The sequence below is a fragment of the Terrapene carolina genome, unplaced genomic scaffold, assembly GCF_002925995.2.
Source record: "Terrapene carolina triunguis isolate 2854851 unplaced genomic scaffold, T_m_triunguis-2.0 Scaffold740, whole genome shotgun sequence".
NCBI classification, from domain to species: Eukaryota; Metazoa; Chordata; order Testudines; family Emydidae; genus Terrapene; species Terrapene triunguis.
In genome coordinates, this window is record NW_020665091.1 from 3,355,089 (window position 1) to 3,370,557 (window position 15,469).

The window sequence follows — 15,469 nt, forward strand, 5'->3', positions numbered from 1 at the left end:
TCTGATCACGCCAGCAGGCAAGAATATCACACAATTCCTCATAAACTAGGAACCGCTGAACTGGACTTTAGCTGGACATGACTTGATTCAGCAAGGTCCCCCAGACTGGGTAATTCCATTAAAAGGCACATATTGTGACAAGCTCATGCCAGCAATTTGGTTTAAATTCTATGGGCATATTGCCATTTTGGAGGGATTCCATGAGGCCGGTTGGTACAGAGTGGAATTGGGCCAACAACAACAACAAATTTTAATTTTCAACCCTCTGATCACAAACCTTGCTCCCCTCCGTCGTTTACTGTTTCTGTAATGTAACCACCATTGTTAGTTGTGATATTAAGTTTACTGTGCCTATATGGACTGTACAACATTTAAATGCCTATCCTGAGCTCTACAAGGAGGCTTCCCCCATTTCACTGGGAATGGGTCTCATTGCCATTAAGGTAAAAACACAGGCCATCACTCCTGGTGGGAGACTTTGCTTGGGTGGAGCCCCAGTGCAACAGGTTTTTTAAATATTATGTTTTACCCCATTGTGGTGATCATCGGCTTCCAAATTATACTAGCAATTGGCCTGGTTCTGCTGGTTTGTTGGATACAACAACTGATGCGGCGACTGCAATTGATGGAAGATCAGACCCAGTACCACGGAGTAAGGATGTGATGGGGATACTCGCTTAGCACAAAGCACCCCATCAACGGGGGGACTTGATACGAGTCAGCTCTGTGTTTTTGGGGAACCAGGACGCAGTGTCTGGCCTGTCTGACTCATGAGGGACACTCCCCTCCCCCGTCGGTCTCTGCTCAAACCAAGACCAATCAGAGAAAAGACTTGCAGAGAGCAGTGAAGGGCATTGGGAGACACACCTAGACCCTTCCTGACAAGGGTGACAAAATTAAGACATCTCCATTTGCATACAGAATGGAGAGCAAAGACAACTCCCCTAGCCTCATCTGCATGAAAGATGGGACAGGGATTAGCATACAGAATGAAGAACAGAGAACCGCACTAAACTCTGGGACCAGAAAAGTAGGGAAGCACTGCATCATGGGAATCTCTGCTCCAGATGTTAATGAACCTATGCCTGCCCACACCCAGCTCAGCAATTATCAGACCAATTCTAGTAATGAATCCTTGATAGATATCCAAAATACTGAAGCAGCCTAGTTGCATTGTGAGCTTCCTGGAAGAAAACACCACCCATAGCCAAAAGTGATCAGCTCCTATTGTCTAGCCTAAAGAAAACCCTTGAGTCATCAGTTTACCCATAAACAAATTTAGTGTTCTCCCTTGAACCATTGTTGTTTCTCTACAAAAACCCCTACCTATGTTCAAGTAAGTGTTCTGTTGCTTAGGGCATGGCTACACTTGCAGACGTAGAGCGCTATAAGTTAAACCCGCCTTCGGAGAGTGCAGTAGGGAAAGCGCTGCAGTCTGTCCACACTAACAGCTGCTTGCGCACTGCCGTGGCCACATTTGTGGCACTTGCAGCGGCATTGGGAGTGGTGCATTATGGGCAGCTATCCCAGCATGCAAGTGACTGCAACGTGCTTTTCAAATGGGGTGGAGGGGTGGAGTGTGACAGGTAGTGTGTTGTGTGTATGTTGGGGGAGAGAGAGTGGGTTTTGGGGGGCTGAGACCATGTCAGTATGCTGTCTTGTAAGTTCAGACAGCAGCAGACCTCCCTCCCGCCCCTCTCTCACACAGCATTCCACAGTAACGGTGTGCATGCCGGCTGTCAGCAACGGAGCTTTGAAAGGGCATTTCCGCATTCCTACAGGAGTTCAAAACAATGACAAGAGTGACCACTTGACTTAAGGGGAGTATGGGACATATCCGGAGGCCGATCAGAGCGCAGTAATGCAACACCTTATTCGCAGCAAACGTTATTCCTCTCGCCGAGGTGGAGTACCAGCAGCACTGTAGTCACGGAGACAGAGCGCTCTACATGCCTTGCCAGTGTGGATGGGGAGTGAGCTAGTGTGCCCGGGGCTTCTTTATTGTGCTGTAACTCGCAAGTGTAGCCAAGCCCTTTGATCCAAACTATCCATCAGTTCCACTGGGACTCCATCTCCTGACTAATCATGCTGGGGGCTCTGCCTGTCTCCTGCCCTCAGGACCCTGAGCTACCACCATCACCTGGGAACCCCGACCAGTTCAAGCTTCAGGGAGCGGTGAGATCCACTTCTTTCTCTCTCTCTCTCTGTTTTCCTTTCTACCTTAGGTATTAACCTTTAATAATGTATGTTATCTTGGTTTAGGCTCTTCTTGTGTAGTTTTCACTATTATTCAATAAATAACTTTTATGGTTAAGCTGGTTGCCTCTCTCTCTCTTGCTGAGCCTTACTCTTTTGTATTTTTAGCTTCCCCCATTTACTCTACAGCAACACTTCTTTTACCTAAGCTAAAGATCCCTGCAGCGTCCAAAATACTGTGGGGTTTGCTCATCAAGTAGATTACTACCAGTACAATTGTGATGTTAGAGTGGGGATAGGGATGTGCTGAATCTGGGACACATAAGGGTGGCAGCTTTCAAGTGCTGCTTGACCTAGTCCATTGAGCCCAGGGGCACATAAGGGGGAGCAGCTTGAAAGTGCTGCTTGATCCAGCCCATTGAGTACAGGGACATATAAGGGGGGTCAGCTTGAAAGTGCTGATTGATTCGGTCTGCTCAGACTTGCTCTGTTAATGTATGTTGCTCTGTTAATGTGTGTGTGTTCATCCGGTTCCGGGGCTGGAGGAACCCAGCCCTAGGGAACCTAGGTTCTGCAGGATAGTTCCATTGGGAGTGGACTTACATAAGGGAGAAGTAAAGCTCCATATGAAAACACACGTGACACAAGCAGTACATTGACAGAATTACAGGATCATCCCCCCCAGAAGAGTAACCCGAATAAATGAGCATTCCCCAAACTAACGGGCAGATCTGGTAACAAAACCCAATCACGGGCCAAAGTGAGTCCACATGCAGGGAAGCCATAATGCTACATCCTTCCCCTCCACATTAACATGATCAGCATTCAGTATGGTCATTCCTTTTTGACTTTCAAAAAAACCAAAATCAAAAAACAAAAAAAACACCACTGATGGCTACTTATGGATTCATAGATTCCAAGGCCAGTAAGGACCATGGTGATCATTTAGTCTGTCCCCCTGTATAACACAGGCCTTCAAACTTTCCCCAAAATAACTCCTAAAACATACCTTTTAGAAGAACATCCAATCTTGATTTAAAAATTCTCAATGATCGAGAATCCACCATGACCCTTGGAAAATTGTTCCAATGGTTAATTATTCTCATTGTTAAAAATGGAATTCTGAATTTGCATTTGAATTTGTCTAGCTTCAACTTCCAGCCACTGGATCGTGTAATAACTTTCTTTGTTAGATGGATTAAATATTTGTTCCTTGTGTAGGGACTCACACTGTAATCAAGTCACCCCATAACCGTTTCTTTGCCAAGCTAAATAGTTCGAGCTCCTTGAATCTATCACTATAACACACGTTTTCTAATCTTTTGATCATTCTTGTGGCTCTTCTCTGAACCCTCTCCAATTTATCAACATCCTTCTTGAGTCCCGTATCATATAAGCAGGGCTTTGGAGCTGTGCTCCGGCTCCAGCTCCAGGCAAAAACCTGCAGCTCCACTGCTCCTGCATATAAGTATGGCTTGCATTCTTTGTTCCTAGATGTATACATCTAGCCATATTAAAATGCATATTGTTTGCTTGAGCCAATCTTACCAAGCTATCCAAATCACTCTGTATCAGTGACCTGTCCTCTTTATTATTTACCGTTCCCCCATTTTGTGTGTCATCTGCAAACTTTATCAGTGATTTTATGTTTTCTTCCGGGTCATTAATAAAAATGTTAAATAGTGTAGGACCAAGAACCGAACCTTGTGTGGCCCCACCAGAAATGCACCTGTTCAATGATGCTTCAGCATTTACAATTACATTTTGAGACCTATCAGTTAGCCAGCTTTTAATCCATTTAATGTGTGTCATGTTAATTTTATATAATTTGAGTTTTTTTAAAATCAAAATATCATGTGGTACCACATCAATGCCTCACAGAAGTCTAAGTATATTACATCAACACTATTACATTTATCAAACTTGTAATCTCATCAAAAAAGATATCAAGTTAGTTTGACAGATCTATCTTCCACAAATCCATGTTGATGGGTATTATAATTAATGCCATCCTTTAATTCTTTATTAACTGAGTCCTGTGTCAGCCACTCCATTATCTTGCCTTGGATTGATGTCAGACTGACAGGCCTATAATTACCTGGGTCATCCTGTTTACCCTTTTTAAATATTGGCACAACATTAGCTGTCTTCCAGTCTTCTAACTTCCCGAGTATTCCAAGTCTTACTAAAAATCAACATCTATGTTGCAGCAAGCCCCTCAGCCAACTCTTTTAAAACTCTTGGATGCAAGTTATCCAGACCTGCCAATTTAAAAATGTTTAACTTTAACAGCTTCTGTTTAACATCCTCCAGAGACACAAGTGGAATGGAAAGAGTCTTATCATATATGACTACATCGTTTTTTTCTCCCAAATACAGAACAGAAATATGAACACTTCTTTTTCTGCATATACTTAATTCTGTGGGTACTATGGGGAGACCCCACTTGGGATACTGTACTCAGTTCTGGTCTCCTCAGTCCCAGAAAGATAGTGACAAACTAGAGGGAGTTCAGAGAAGAGGTACAGAGAAGCTCAGGGGGCTGGAGGGGTTAAGTACTGGGGATTGATTCAAACAGTAAAATCCATTGGCCTCACTGAAGTAATGACTGAGGGAGGACCTACGAACTCTCTGCAAGTGCCTGAGGGGCAAAAACCCCAATGGGAGAGGAATTTGTGGGGGGATAAGTGGAGAGAACTAGAAGGAAAGGGGTGAGATGAGCCAAGGAAAAGCTGAACAGAAACTGTCCTATAGCACTGAGGCATCTGAAGGCTGGGAGAGTCATCTCCATACCAGAATAGACTATAGCCCCATTGCTTGGAATATTGAGAAGCAGGAACCCTACGAAATGGAACATGGAGAATGGTCCTGCCCTGGTCCCTAGACTTTGGGTTGGGCGAAACCTGATGGAGTGTTCCTATACTAAGTTCTATGATTCTAAGTTTTCATGGCCTCCCTAGTCACAGCACAGTCAATGTTTGAAGTTGGCCTCATCCTGCCTAAATGGGTACCTGAGCCTGGAAGATGAGTACCAAAGCAAAGATCAACTTTGGGTTGTTGGGTATCCCCAAAATCTCAGAACTGACAGCAATCAGCCAGGACTCAATGACCAAAAACATGAAGCCTGTCAGCCCTTGTTAACCAGGGACCTGTTATTATCCGACCAGCACCTAAAGCTGGAGAGGGACAGATATCCTACACAATACCGTACATTAACTGGAATGATCTCACTAGTGATATTACAAAGAAGGTGCAGGTACCTCTCACTTGTATGGCACATCCAAAGCTGTACCTGCCTGTTACTTGGTTGCCAACACTAGGAGATGTAAAAAACAACAACAAATAACCCATACTTTTCCCTCTGAGCTCCTGAGATCCCAAATCCCACTCATTAAGGGCCACCAGAGGAAAAACCGGAGACTCAATGTATGAATGTCCCTCGTTCGGCAGTGCCCATACAGTGAATGGCTGCAATCAAGGTTAGGCCATAGTAGCCTCTCAGGAAGGGCCTGTAAAGGTGATGGTTCCAGTTACAGTTATGCCACAGATGTTTGTCAACAGATGTCTTCTCTGGAGAACACAGTCATGATCGTCCACCATCAGGAAGCACCGTCACTACGTAACAGAGCAATCCTGGTCTAAATCTTGATTGCCCATCAGGAAATATCCCCTGGTAATGAGTTAACCTGGTCAGGTCACAGTTGTCCATCATGCAGTTACCCACTGCGTAATGGGAGTCACTCAGCATTAGGTCACAGCTGCCCACCAGGCAAAAGGAAGCTCTGTGGAAGATAGTGTGCAAAGGGCACAAATTATTGGGCAACGTTTTTTGAGTAACCATGTCCTAAACCTAAATGAAACCATCAGCCATAAAGAGACCACATGGGAGACAATCATGTTCTAAACCTGGGAGTAACTATCACCTTTAGATAGGTTGCCTAATGAAAAACTATGATTTAATCTCTAGATACCATAATCCCTTGAGGCACCTGGGACAGCAGTAGCCTATGCAAGTGAAACAGTAGCCTACAGAAGCACTTCCAGACTGGCAATTGTGATATAACCTTGAATAACCATTATCCACATGAAGCACTGTTTGACAACCTGTGGGCAAAACCACTGCACATAACAAAAGTGCTCAAGGCACAAACATGGCCTGCCCCTTACCAGTGAAAACACTAACACATGAACCCAGTGTCATAAGAACAACTAGGATGTTTCCCTAGTGAGTATGTGGGGAATCAGTCTATTGAAAGCTTATATAAGGCACAACTGTGGCCTATCTCAGGATGAAACTATTACTGAAGGAGGCACTGTTTGATGGAAAATCCTGGATAAATTTGCAGATGATACAAAGATTGGTGGAGTAATAAATAATGGTAAGGACAGACAGATCAGATACAGAGCAATCTGTATTACTTGGTAAAATGGGTTCATGCATTTTAATACAGCCAAATGGAAGGTCATACATCAAGGAACAAAGAATGTAGGTTACACTCACAGGAAGGGAGACTGTATCCTGGGAAGCATTGACTCTGAAAAGGTCTTGTGGGTCATAGTGGATAACAAACTGAACATGAGTTCCCAGTGCAATGCTATGGCTAAGACAGCTAGTGAAATCCATGGATGTACGAACAGGAGAATATTGAGTAGCAGTAGGGAGATGCTATTATTTCTGTATACAGCACTGGTGAGATCACTAGTGGAATACTGTGTTCAGTTCTCATGCCCACACTTCAAAAGGGATGTTGAGACACTGGAAAGGATTCAGAAAATAATTATAAGAAAGATTTTAGATCTGGAAAACCTGCCTTATAAAGAGAGACTTAAGAAGCTCAATCTATTTAGTTTATCAAAAAGGTTAAAAAGTGACTTGATCACAGTCTGTAAGTACCTACATGGCAAGAAGATTTTTGAAAGCAAAGGGCCCTTTAATCTAGCAGACCAGATCCAACTGCTGGAAGCTGAAGCTTCAAACAGGAAATAAGATGCACATTTTTAATAGTCAGGGTAATTAACCACTGAAACAGTTTACTAAGGAGTGTGGTGGATTCTTCATCACTTGAAATCTTTCTAAAAGATACGCTCTAGCTCCACCAGAAGTTATGGTCTTCATGAAGGAATCACTGGGTGAGTTCTATGCCCTTTGCTTGGCAACTGAGGGGTCATATTATATGGTCATAATGGTCCATTCAAGCTTTAAAATGTATTCGTTTAACATAGGGTGACCAGACAGCAAGTGTGAAAAATCGGGACAGGGGGTGGGGGGTAATAGGAGCCTATAGAAGAAAAAGACCCAAAAAATCAGGACTGTCCCTATAAAATTGGGACATCTGGTCACCCTAGTTTAACACCAAGATAGCCATCAATCACTAAGATGCTAGCAGATGACCGTGGGCTAGTCCTGAGTGAAATCAGTTTGTAGGGACATGGTCTGATGGACAACCCTGGGCTAACCCTCAGCATCACCCATACAAGAAAAGCCTAGTGAACCATCATGACCTAACTGTGGATAAAATTATCATTCATAGAGGTTGGACAACCATAGAATAACTTTGATTAAAGCCATTTCAAGTATCAACCCTGCCTGCAGGAAGAACCATAGCCAGAGAGGCCCTGGATGCCCAGTATGGATAATTACTCACTGACTAATCCTACACTGTTCCACAACACAGAGAGAAGGGGGGGGAAATCAAGAGGTATCCTTGAATGAAATCCCAGTTCTCAAAGGCAGCTTGTAAGGCAAAGAATCATTGTAGCCTGAAATCTCCCAGCTAGACTGATCCCTGACAAATGACATCACCTGGGCAATGAATGTGGGGGAAGAGTGGCAACACTTGCCTGCCCTCCCTCAGCAAAACCCAACTGGGGTATTACTGGCTAAAATTGCCCAAAGACAACAAAGTAGTTACCCTTGTGTTTGCCGGGAGAAAATATGGTCCCATCCCAATCCATCAAAAAAAAAAAAAAATGTTATCTCATCAGAGACAGTAACAAACAGTTGCACACACAAGACCCTACAATAACAAATTACTGTAGTCAGAAGAAACCCCTTACAGACGACCTGTGAGGGCATGTCTGTGGAGTTAACCCAGGCTCTTATTCAGGTGTTACCTCTAAGCCCGCTCCTACCCACAAACAAACCCCTCCTCACCCAAGGTTAGTGGTGCTTTTAATCTGAGCTATTTGGACCGGCTGGGGGTACAGGCCATGACTCAGGATGCAGGCTAAATCACTTGCGTGCTTACAGTCCTCCAGTGCCTTCTCACAATTCCTCCTGTATCCAGAAGGGAAGATGAGTTCTCCCACAATTCACTGGGAAAGAATCATAGAGCATTTCAACTTACTGCAGCACAAAAAAATCCTAGGATGTGCCCCCAGAAGTCCTAGCAACAGATATGGGTGAATGCAGTTCCAGTGAGCACACAGTCACAAAGATACGGCTTGGCAATGTGGCTGCGCACACCCAGGCTAGGCCGATCTGGGGGAGATCACCTGGGTTAACTCTGCAGTGAAGACAACCTGAAAATGACCCAGGAGGTTTTTAAGAACACTTTTTCATAGGCACTTTCTATTTTAATCATACTCAGAGTATTTGACTTTCCCCTTAGGCTATTAGCCTTTAAGAATTTTATAAAGGGTTGATATTTTGTACTTAGTTTTACCTTTACAACAGCCAAAAAATACGTTACTGTTTCATTGGTAAAATTCCACCTTAAGAAAATGCAGCAAAGATGAAGTGATAAATACATGAAAAATATTTTGCACTTCTAGGGTACCTTGTAGCTGAGGATCTGATGATACTAAACTGAAAGGGGTGGCAAAAGCCACAGAGGACAATAGAGCAGTTCACATGACCAAGAGAGATTAGAGACATGGGCAGGAAATAACAAAGCCTGGACAAATCCAGCTAACATATTGAGGGGAAATAATCTGAAACCCAGATTCTCAATGGAAAGGAGATGCCTGGAGAGCAGGAGCAACAAAAAGACACCAGAGAAGAAGAGGAATCACACAGAAATTTGCAATGGGACAGAGCTGGAAAAGTGATCAGTGCAATACTGGGGACAGCATATTATACCGTTATAGTTATGCTGGTATAACTCCACATGTGGACAATCATATCCAGAATAAAAGTGTTTATATGGGGAGTTATTCCAGTAAAACTATGCCATTTTCCAATGTAATTCTATGTAGACAAGCCCTAAATTAAGGACATAACCATCTACCAGTATCTGAGGGGAGGGGGATTACTACAGTAGAAGAGGATCAGCAAGTTCTATCATTAGGAATCATGACATTTAATTTGCAAATGTCTGAGTGAGTTTTATTGCTTTGGGTGACAGCCTTAGCATTGGATGTTCCTTCACAGCCATACTGAAAAGCTCAGTCAAGAATTCAAACAATTTCCTAGAGATCACAAATGGAAAAGGGGTCCTTCTGCTGAGAAAGATCAGATCATCCAGTCAGGGAACAGAGCAAGCAAGTCACTAACAACCAACGACTGACATTTATTCACACAAACGAGTAACATGAAAATAATTACTTGAGCAAGGAATATTCACCGGGAGAGAAGAAAGTGAAATTCCTCAAATAAATTAATCTCAATTAATAATTTAACCATCTCCATCCACAACCCAACTGTAATAATGGGTAAGAATTTTGCAGCATGGCTTCACCAACTTGCTTAAATATGGGTACGTCTTCCAGGGATAATGAAGAAGTATCTGGATAAGGGTAAAAGGTTGCATAACCAGAGCAGGACAGAAGAGCCTTTATTAGTCGTAAAGCAATGAACAATCTCATAGTAGGCAACTCAACAGTCAGCACATAGACCAAATCAGTCACAACACAAAAAGAAACACAATAAATAACATTAAGAAATTGGCCAACACAATAGCAACTCAATGGCCATCATAAAAGACAATCCAAATGCAACTCAATAGTATGCAAAGAACCACAAACTAATGGCACACAGAACAAAACAAACATGGTGGTCAGCCTGCAGATAAAACACTGAGGACACCATGGGAAACAGTGATCAATTCCAGAACCAAAACCAACTGACTAGCCAACATAACAAGCAAGAAGACCATGGCCAAGTGGAATGGACCACAAAGGCCAGACTGATGACAACCCACTTGCAGGCCAGTTGTCTGCACTCTGGTGCCCTGGCAGCAACCTAGTGGTTTTTCTTGGAAGAATTTCAGAGTAGTGGGCTGGTGGTGGGTCCCCACCATGATGGAGTGGGAAGATGGCGATTGAGTAAACCTTCTTCCTGCGCCTATTCCCCTGAAGAGATCATGTGGGAATCACCAGGGCACCGAAGAGAACCACAAATTATTTCTGCCTCTCCCCAAACTGCACCTGGAAAGGAACCAACAGCTCAGAGCCTATTCTGGGAAAGGAATTTGCCAAGATGACCCGCGGATGATCTGAGGGAGCAGGAGAAGGTGGAGACATCCCAGTAATACAACACGTTTGCCTGGTGCTTTTCCAGCGTTGTTCTTGCACGCGTCGGGTTGCACGTTCAGAACTCTCCCCACCTCGCTGCAGCCGACACCCAGACCTAGGTACACATCCCTCCCGTGACCAGCTGCCCCGCATCCCTGCGCGCCCAACCCCCGGCTCCCCCAAGCGCCGCTCGGACCCCACAGCCCAACTTTCCCCTGGCGGCGGGGACGGGGCTGCTCCAGCAAGGCACCCGGAGGGTGACGTCACGCCGTGCTAGCTCTGGCCCCCCGCGGCGTGGGAGGAGACTGGACAGACCCCCAGACCCGATGCAAGCGCAACCCCCCCCCCCCCCCCCCCCCCCCCCTACGGGGGGGGGGCGCTCAGGGAGCGCAACCCCGGCTGGGCAAGACAGCGGGGATCCTCCCAGCAGGGACCGCCGCGCTCTGCCACAGCCCTCCCGGGGCTGCAGGACCCTGCTTCCCGCGCCACCCACCCCCTGCATCCCCGCCGGAACAGGCAGCGCCGCGGGCGGGCACGGCCTGGGCTGGCACCGGCGGGGTTAAGCAGCGGTCCTGCCTCTCCCACCCACCCCTCCGCAGCTTTGCCTCCCCCCCCGCCAGGGGCCGACACGCGTGGGGGGGGGGTGCGAGAGAGACAATGACAGGCGGGGGGCAGGCGCGGGACTCACCGCAAGCTCCCGGGAGGAGGTCGACTGGAGGCGCGGGGTAGGGGGAAGGGCACTAAATACGCCCCTTTTCCTTCGTCCGCCTCCTTGCTCCGTGGCCCCGGGCTGGTGAGGCGGCGGCCGCTGGAGCAGCGATGGCCGCGGGGCCGTGGAGCAGCGCAGAACCCCGCTTTCAAACACCGCCCAGCCCGCCCCGCCGCTCGCCCATCGCTCCGGCGGCGGCCGCCCTTAGCCGCCTCCCATTTCCGAAGCGCCCCCTGCCGCGCTGTCACCCCCCGGCGGCTGCCGCCCCCGCCCCGGCAGTCACCTCCCGCTAGACAAAATGTTTCTCTTCGGAGCCCGGCGCGAGCGCAGGGGCCGGGAGCGGGCGGGGGAAGCGCGTGAGAGCCGCGCCGGGGACGGGGAGAGGGAGGGAGGGAGGGCAAAGCCAGAGGAGTGGGTGGGGGAGGAGAGAAAGAGGGGAGAGGGATAAGGCTGGAAAGAGGGAGCTCGGGGGGAGCTGGAGCGGGGGCGAGCCTCGGCGGGGCGCTTGCTCTATGGGCGGCAGAAGGCCCTGGCCACGCGGGCTCATCCCGCAGGTTAGCTGTGAGTTGCGAGCGCCCCGAGTGCTCCGAGTCCCTCTCCAAACTCCCCCCAAAACAGACACCCAGGAGGGACAGAGGGGAGCGACCTAACAGTGGGCCCCTACAGTCAGTCAGTGTACTAGAGGGAGAGGGGGACTCAGTCAGAGGCTCAAAATAAAGTTGGGGGGGGTAGAGATAATATCAGGAATCATCTGAACATCTTTGTCTCTCTGAGCCACAGACCGTCTCCCCTGAGAGCCTGCATCTGAAATCAGGTGAAATGGATGGTGTCCCACTCCTTTCCTGGCTCCCTCCTCTCCCCAAATCTGTCTCACTCCACTCTCCTTTCTTTCCCCAGTTTCCTGCAATTTCTCCTCCCTTCCCACTCCCCAATACAAAGGAATGGGAGAAGCCTGGAGTTTTTTTGGCAAGACAGACCCCGGAGCAACCGAATCCGAGAGAAAAGTGAGGGAAGAAATGGATTGGATCTCTCAGGAACTGGAGTGCTGAGCAATCCGGTGTTCCTGAAGCAGGAGAGAGAGTGAGGCCTCCATGTAGCTCCAGGACAAGGGATGGTGCAGAGTGGGGCTTGAGAGAAAAGACCCCCATGTATCTCTGAGAGGGGGCTGGCCCAGAGGGGAGTGAAGCAAGCCAGAGAGGTATAGATGGGACTGCAGTTCCTAAGGGTTTTACTCAAAACTTACTAATAATGTATCTCCCATTCCTTAAGCACCAAAGAAAACGTAAGAATTCAGCTGCCACCGAAGTGCAGCCACTTCTGGGGCAGTAGATTGCAGCTATTCAACACTAAAAGATAAGGAGAATCTTATATATGATGGACACTGCATAGGGAATGTAAAGAGGCAGAAACAACTTCCTAAATTAACAACAAGGAGTCTGGTGGCACCTTAAAGACTAACGGATTTATTTGGGCATAAGCTTTCGTGGGTAAAAACCTCACTTCTTCAGATCTGAAGAAGTGAGGTTTTTACCCACGAAAGCTTATGCCCAAATAAATCCGTTAGTCTTTAAGGTGCCACCAGACTCCTTGCTGTTTTTGTAGATACAGACTAACACGGCTACCCCCTGATACTTAACTTCCTACATTGAGATTTGGCCAGGACCATGGGGATAACAAGCCAATGATTGAGAAAAGTGACGGGATCTTTAGGACCCCAAGAGCCGAGGTTAGGGCTTCAGTTTTATATATTTTTTTAAGCAACGCCACTCTCTGCATTCCAGCATACATCCTAGCACAAGGCCATGGCCCAGGAGTCATTACAATGCCTCATGCTAAATCACCCACATCGCTCCTTGTAGCATACCACCCCCTGGGTACTGGAGAGACATTTCTGTCTTTACTGAGGCAAAGGAAAGTGCCCCCTACTGATTCACGGACACCACTCGCTGCAGCATAGCATCATCCAGCAGCATGCTGGTGTATTGGTAGGGCCCTACCGAATTCAGAGTCCATTTTGGTCAATTTCATGCTCATGAAATTTATGATTTTTTAAATCCTATGATTTCAGCTATTTAAATCTGAAATTTCACAGTGTTGTAATTGTAGGGGTCCTGAACCAAAAAGGAGTTGTGGAGGGGGGAGGTCGCAAGGTTATTGTAGGGGGGGTTGCAGTACTCCTACCCTTCTGCACTGCTGCTGGCAGCAGTGCTACCTTCAGATAGGGTGACCAGATAGCAAGTGTGAAAAATCGGGATGGAGGTGGGGGGTAATAGGAGCCTATATAAGAAAAAGCCCCAAATATCAGGACTGTCCCTATAAAATCGGGACATCTGGTCACCCTACCTTCAGAGCTGGAGAGCAGTGGCTGCTAGCTAGGAGCCCAGCTCTGATGGCAGCAGGGCCGGCTTTATGACCCACGGGGCCCAATTCCAATACCCGGCGGCAGTCCGGGGGTTCAGCGGCACCGAAGGACCCCCCGCCGCCGAAATGCCATCGAAGACCCCCGGAGCGGACCCCCCACTGCCGAAATGCCGCCGAAGACCCCCGGAGCGAGGCCCTCTTAGGCGCGGGGCCCGATTCAGGGGAATCAGATGAATCGGCTTAAAGCCGGCCCTGGATGGCAGAGCCACCTTCAGCAGCAGCATAGAAGCAAGGGTGGCATGGTATGGTATTGCTACCCTTACTTCTGTGCTGCTGCTGGTGGTGGGATACTGCCTTCAGAGCTGGGTGCCCAGCCAACAGCTGCCACTCTCTGGCCTCCCAGCTCTGAAGTCAGTGCAGAAGTAAGGGTGGCAATACTGCGAGCCCCCTAAAATAACCTGGTGCAACTCCCTTTTGGGTCAGGATCCCCAATTTGAGAAACGCTGGACTCCGCCTGTGAAATCTGTATAGTATAGGGTAAAAGTACACAAAAGACCAGATTTTACAGGGGGAGACCAGATTTCACAGTCAGTGACACGTTTTTCATGGCTGTGAATTTGGTAAGGCCCTATGTATTGGGATCAGTACTGTCTGGGGAAGCAAGGGGCGGGGGTTGTCCCCTATTGAGCCTCTCATACCACTCCCTGAAGCATCCATAGTGCACCTTGGATAGGGATTCTTTCCAAATACCTTAGTCCCGTGTCTGTGCAAGCTGGCCAAGGCTCCATGCCTGGCCTTTGCTTTCGCCGGTCTGGATCTAATCAGCATGCAGAGTCTGCCTGAAGGATTACACAAGCTGCACACACTTCAATTGCTCACACAACTCCCTCCCCCCACAACCCATCTTTCCCTCCTGTAGCCTGTCCCATCCCCCTTTCCCAGTTACCAAGCAACGGCACAAAGGGAGAGTCTAGCGTGGAGGCCAAGAGAGGGCCCTGAGCCCTGCAAGAATGGATGAGAGTGTAACCCAATCGCAGTCTTTCCACCTGAGAATGAGGGAGAGCAAGAGCAAGAGAGACAGATAGACACACATAGAATGCAATAAAAATACCGAACAGGCAACAGGGCCAAATAGCTGAATGCCCTAGAAAATGTGAGATACTAACCGAAAATTATAAACCCACAAAGTGAACAGGCGTGAAAACACATTTGTGACATCCATAATAAACCTATTATAGGCCTTATTTAAGCCTCTTTATAATCTATCATTTTGGCTTGGAGCATTCCATAGGACTCAAACAATGCCAAATTTATTCTGATTGCAAAGAAAAAGAAGTTTCTGTAAAGTCTGAACAAAAGATTTTTAAATTACAAGTAATTAAAAAATTACCCTGAATTTAAAACAATTGGAATTTTGTCTAATGTTTCTTTGTGTCCCTCCAGCTCAAAAATGGCAGCTTACTGCCCCTTCAAACTATCCACAGAGTTCAGTGCCATTGAAAATACATGCACCAGCTACATTTAGAGATCAAAAGTTGTGATTAATTAAGTAGCTAATTAATTTGGTTTGACATATAGAGGTTTAATTCTGCTCACACTGGTGCCACTTGGTGATTTCAGTCCTTATCTACACTGGAAGCAGGAGTGTAGCAAGTATTGTGTGTGTGTGTGTGCGTACATGCATATATATGTAAGAGAAAGTGTGCAAATGATCAAGAAAATATAATGCCCTCAATTGGTTGGTTTAAG

General features: G+C 47.0%; 1 protein-coding gene across 3 annotated transcripts in view; it reads right to left on the reverse strand.

Moving 5' to 3' along the window:
• ATN1 (atrophin 1) overlaps nucleotides 1-15,469 on the reverse strand; it is a 79,665-nt gene that overhangs the window by 61,129 nt on the left and 3,067 nt on the right. Inside the window, exon 1 of one of the 3 annotated variants that reach the window (XM_026660228.2) lies at nucleotides 11,339-11,507. The exons of 1 other annotated variant lie outside the window; for it this stretch is intronic. The gene's annotated coding sequence lies outside the window, so the exon portion shown is untranslated. Of the gene's footprint in view, nucleotides 1-10,563; nucleotides 10,757-11,338; nucleotides 11,508-15,469 lie in introns of those variants that run through there. One more of the 3 variants, XM_024210972.2, reaches the window with a different exon arrangement.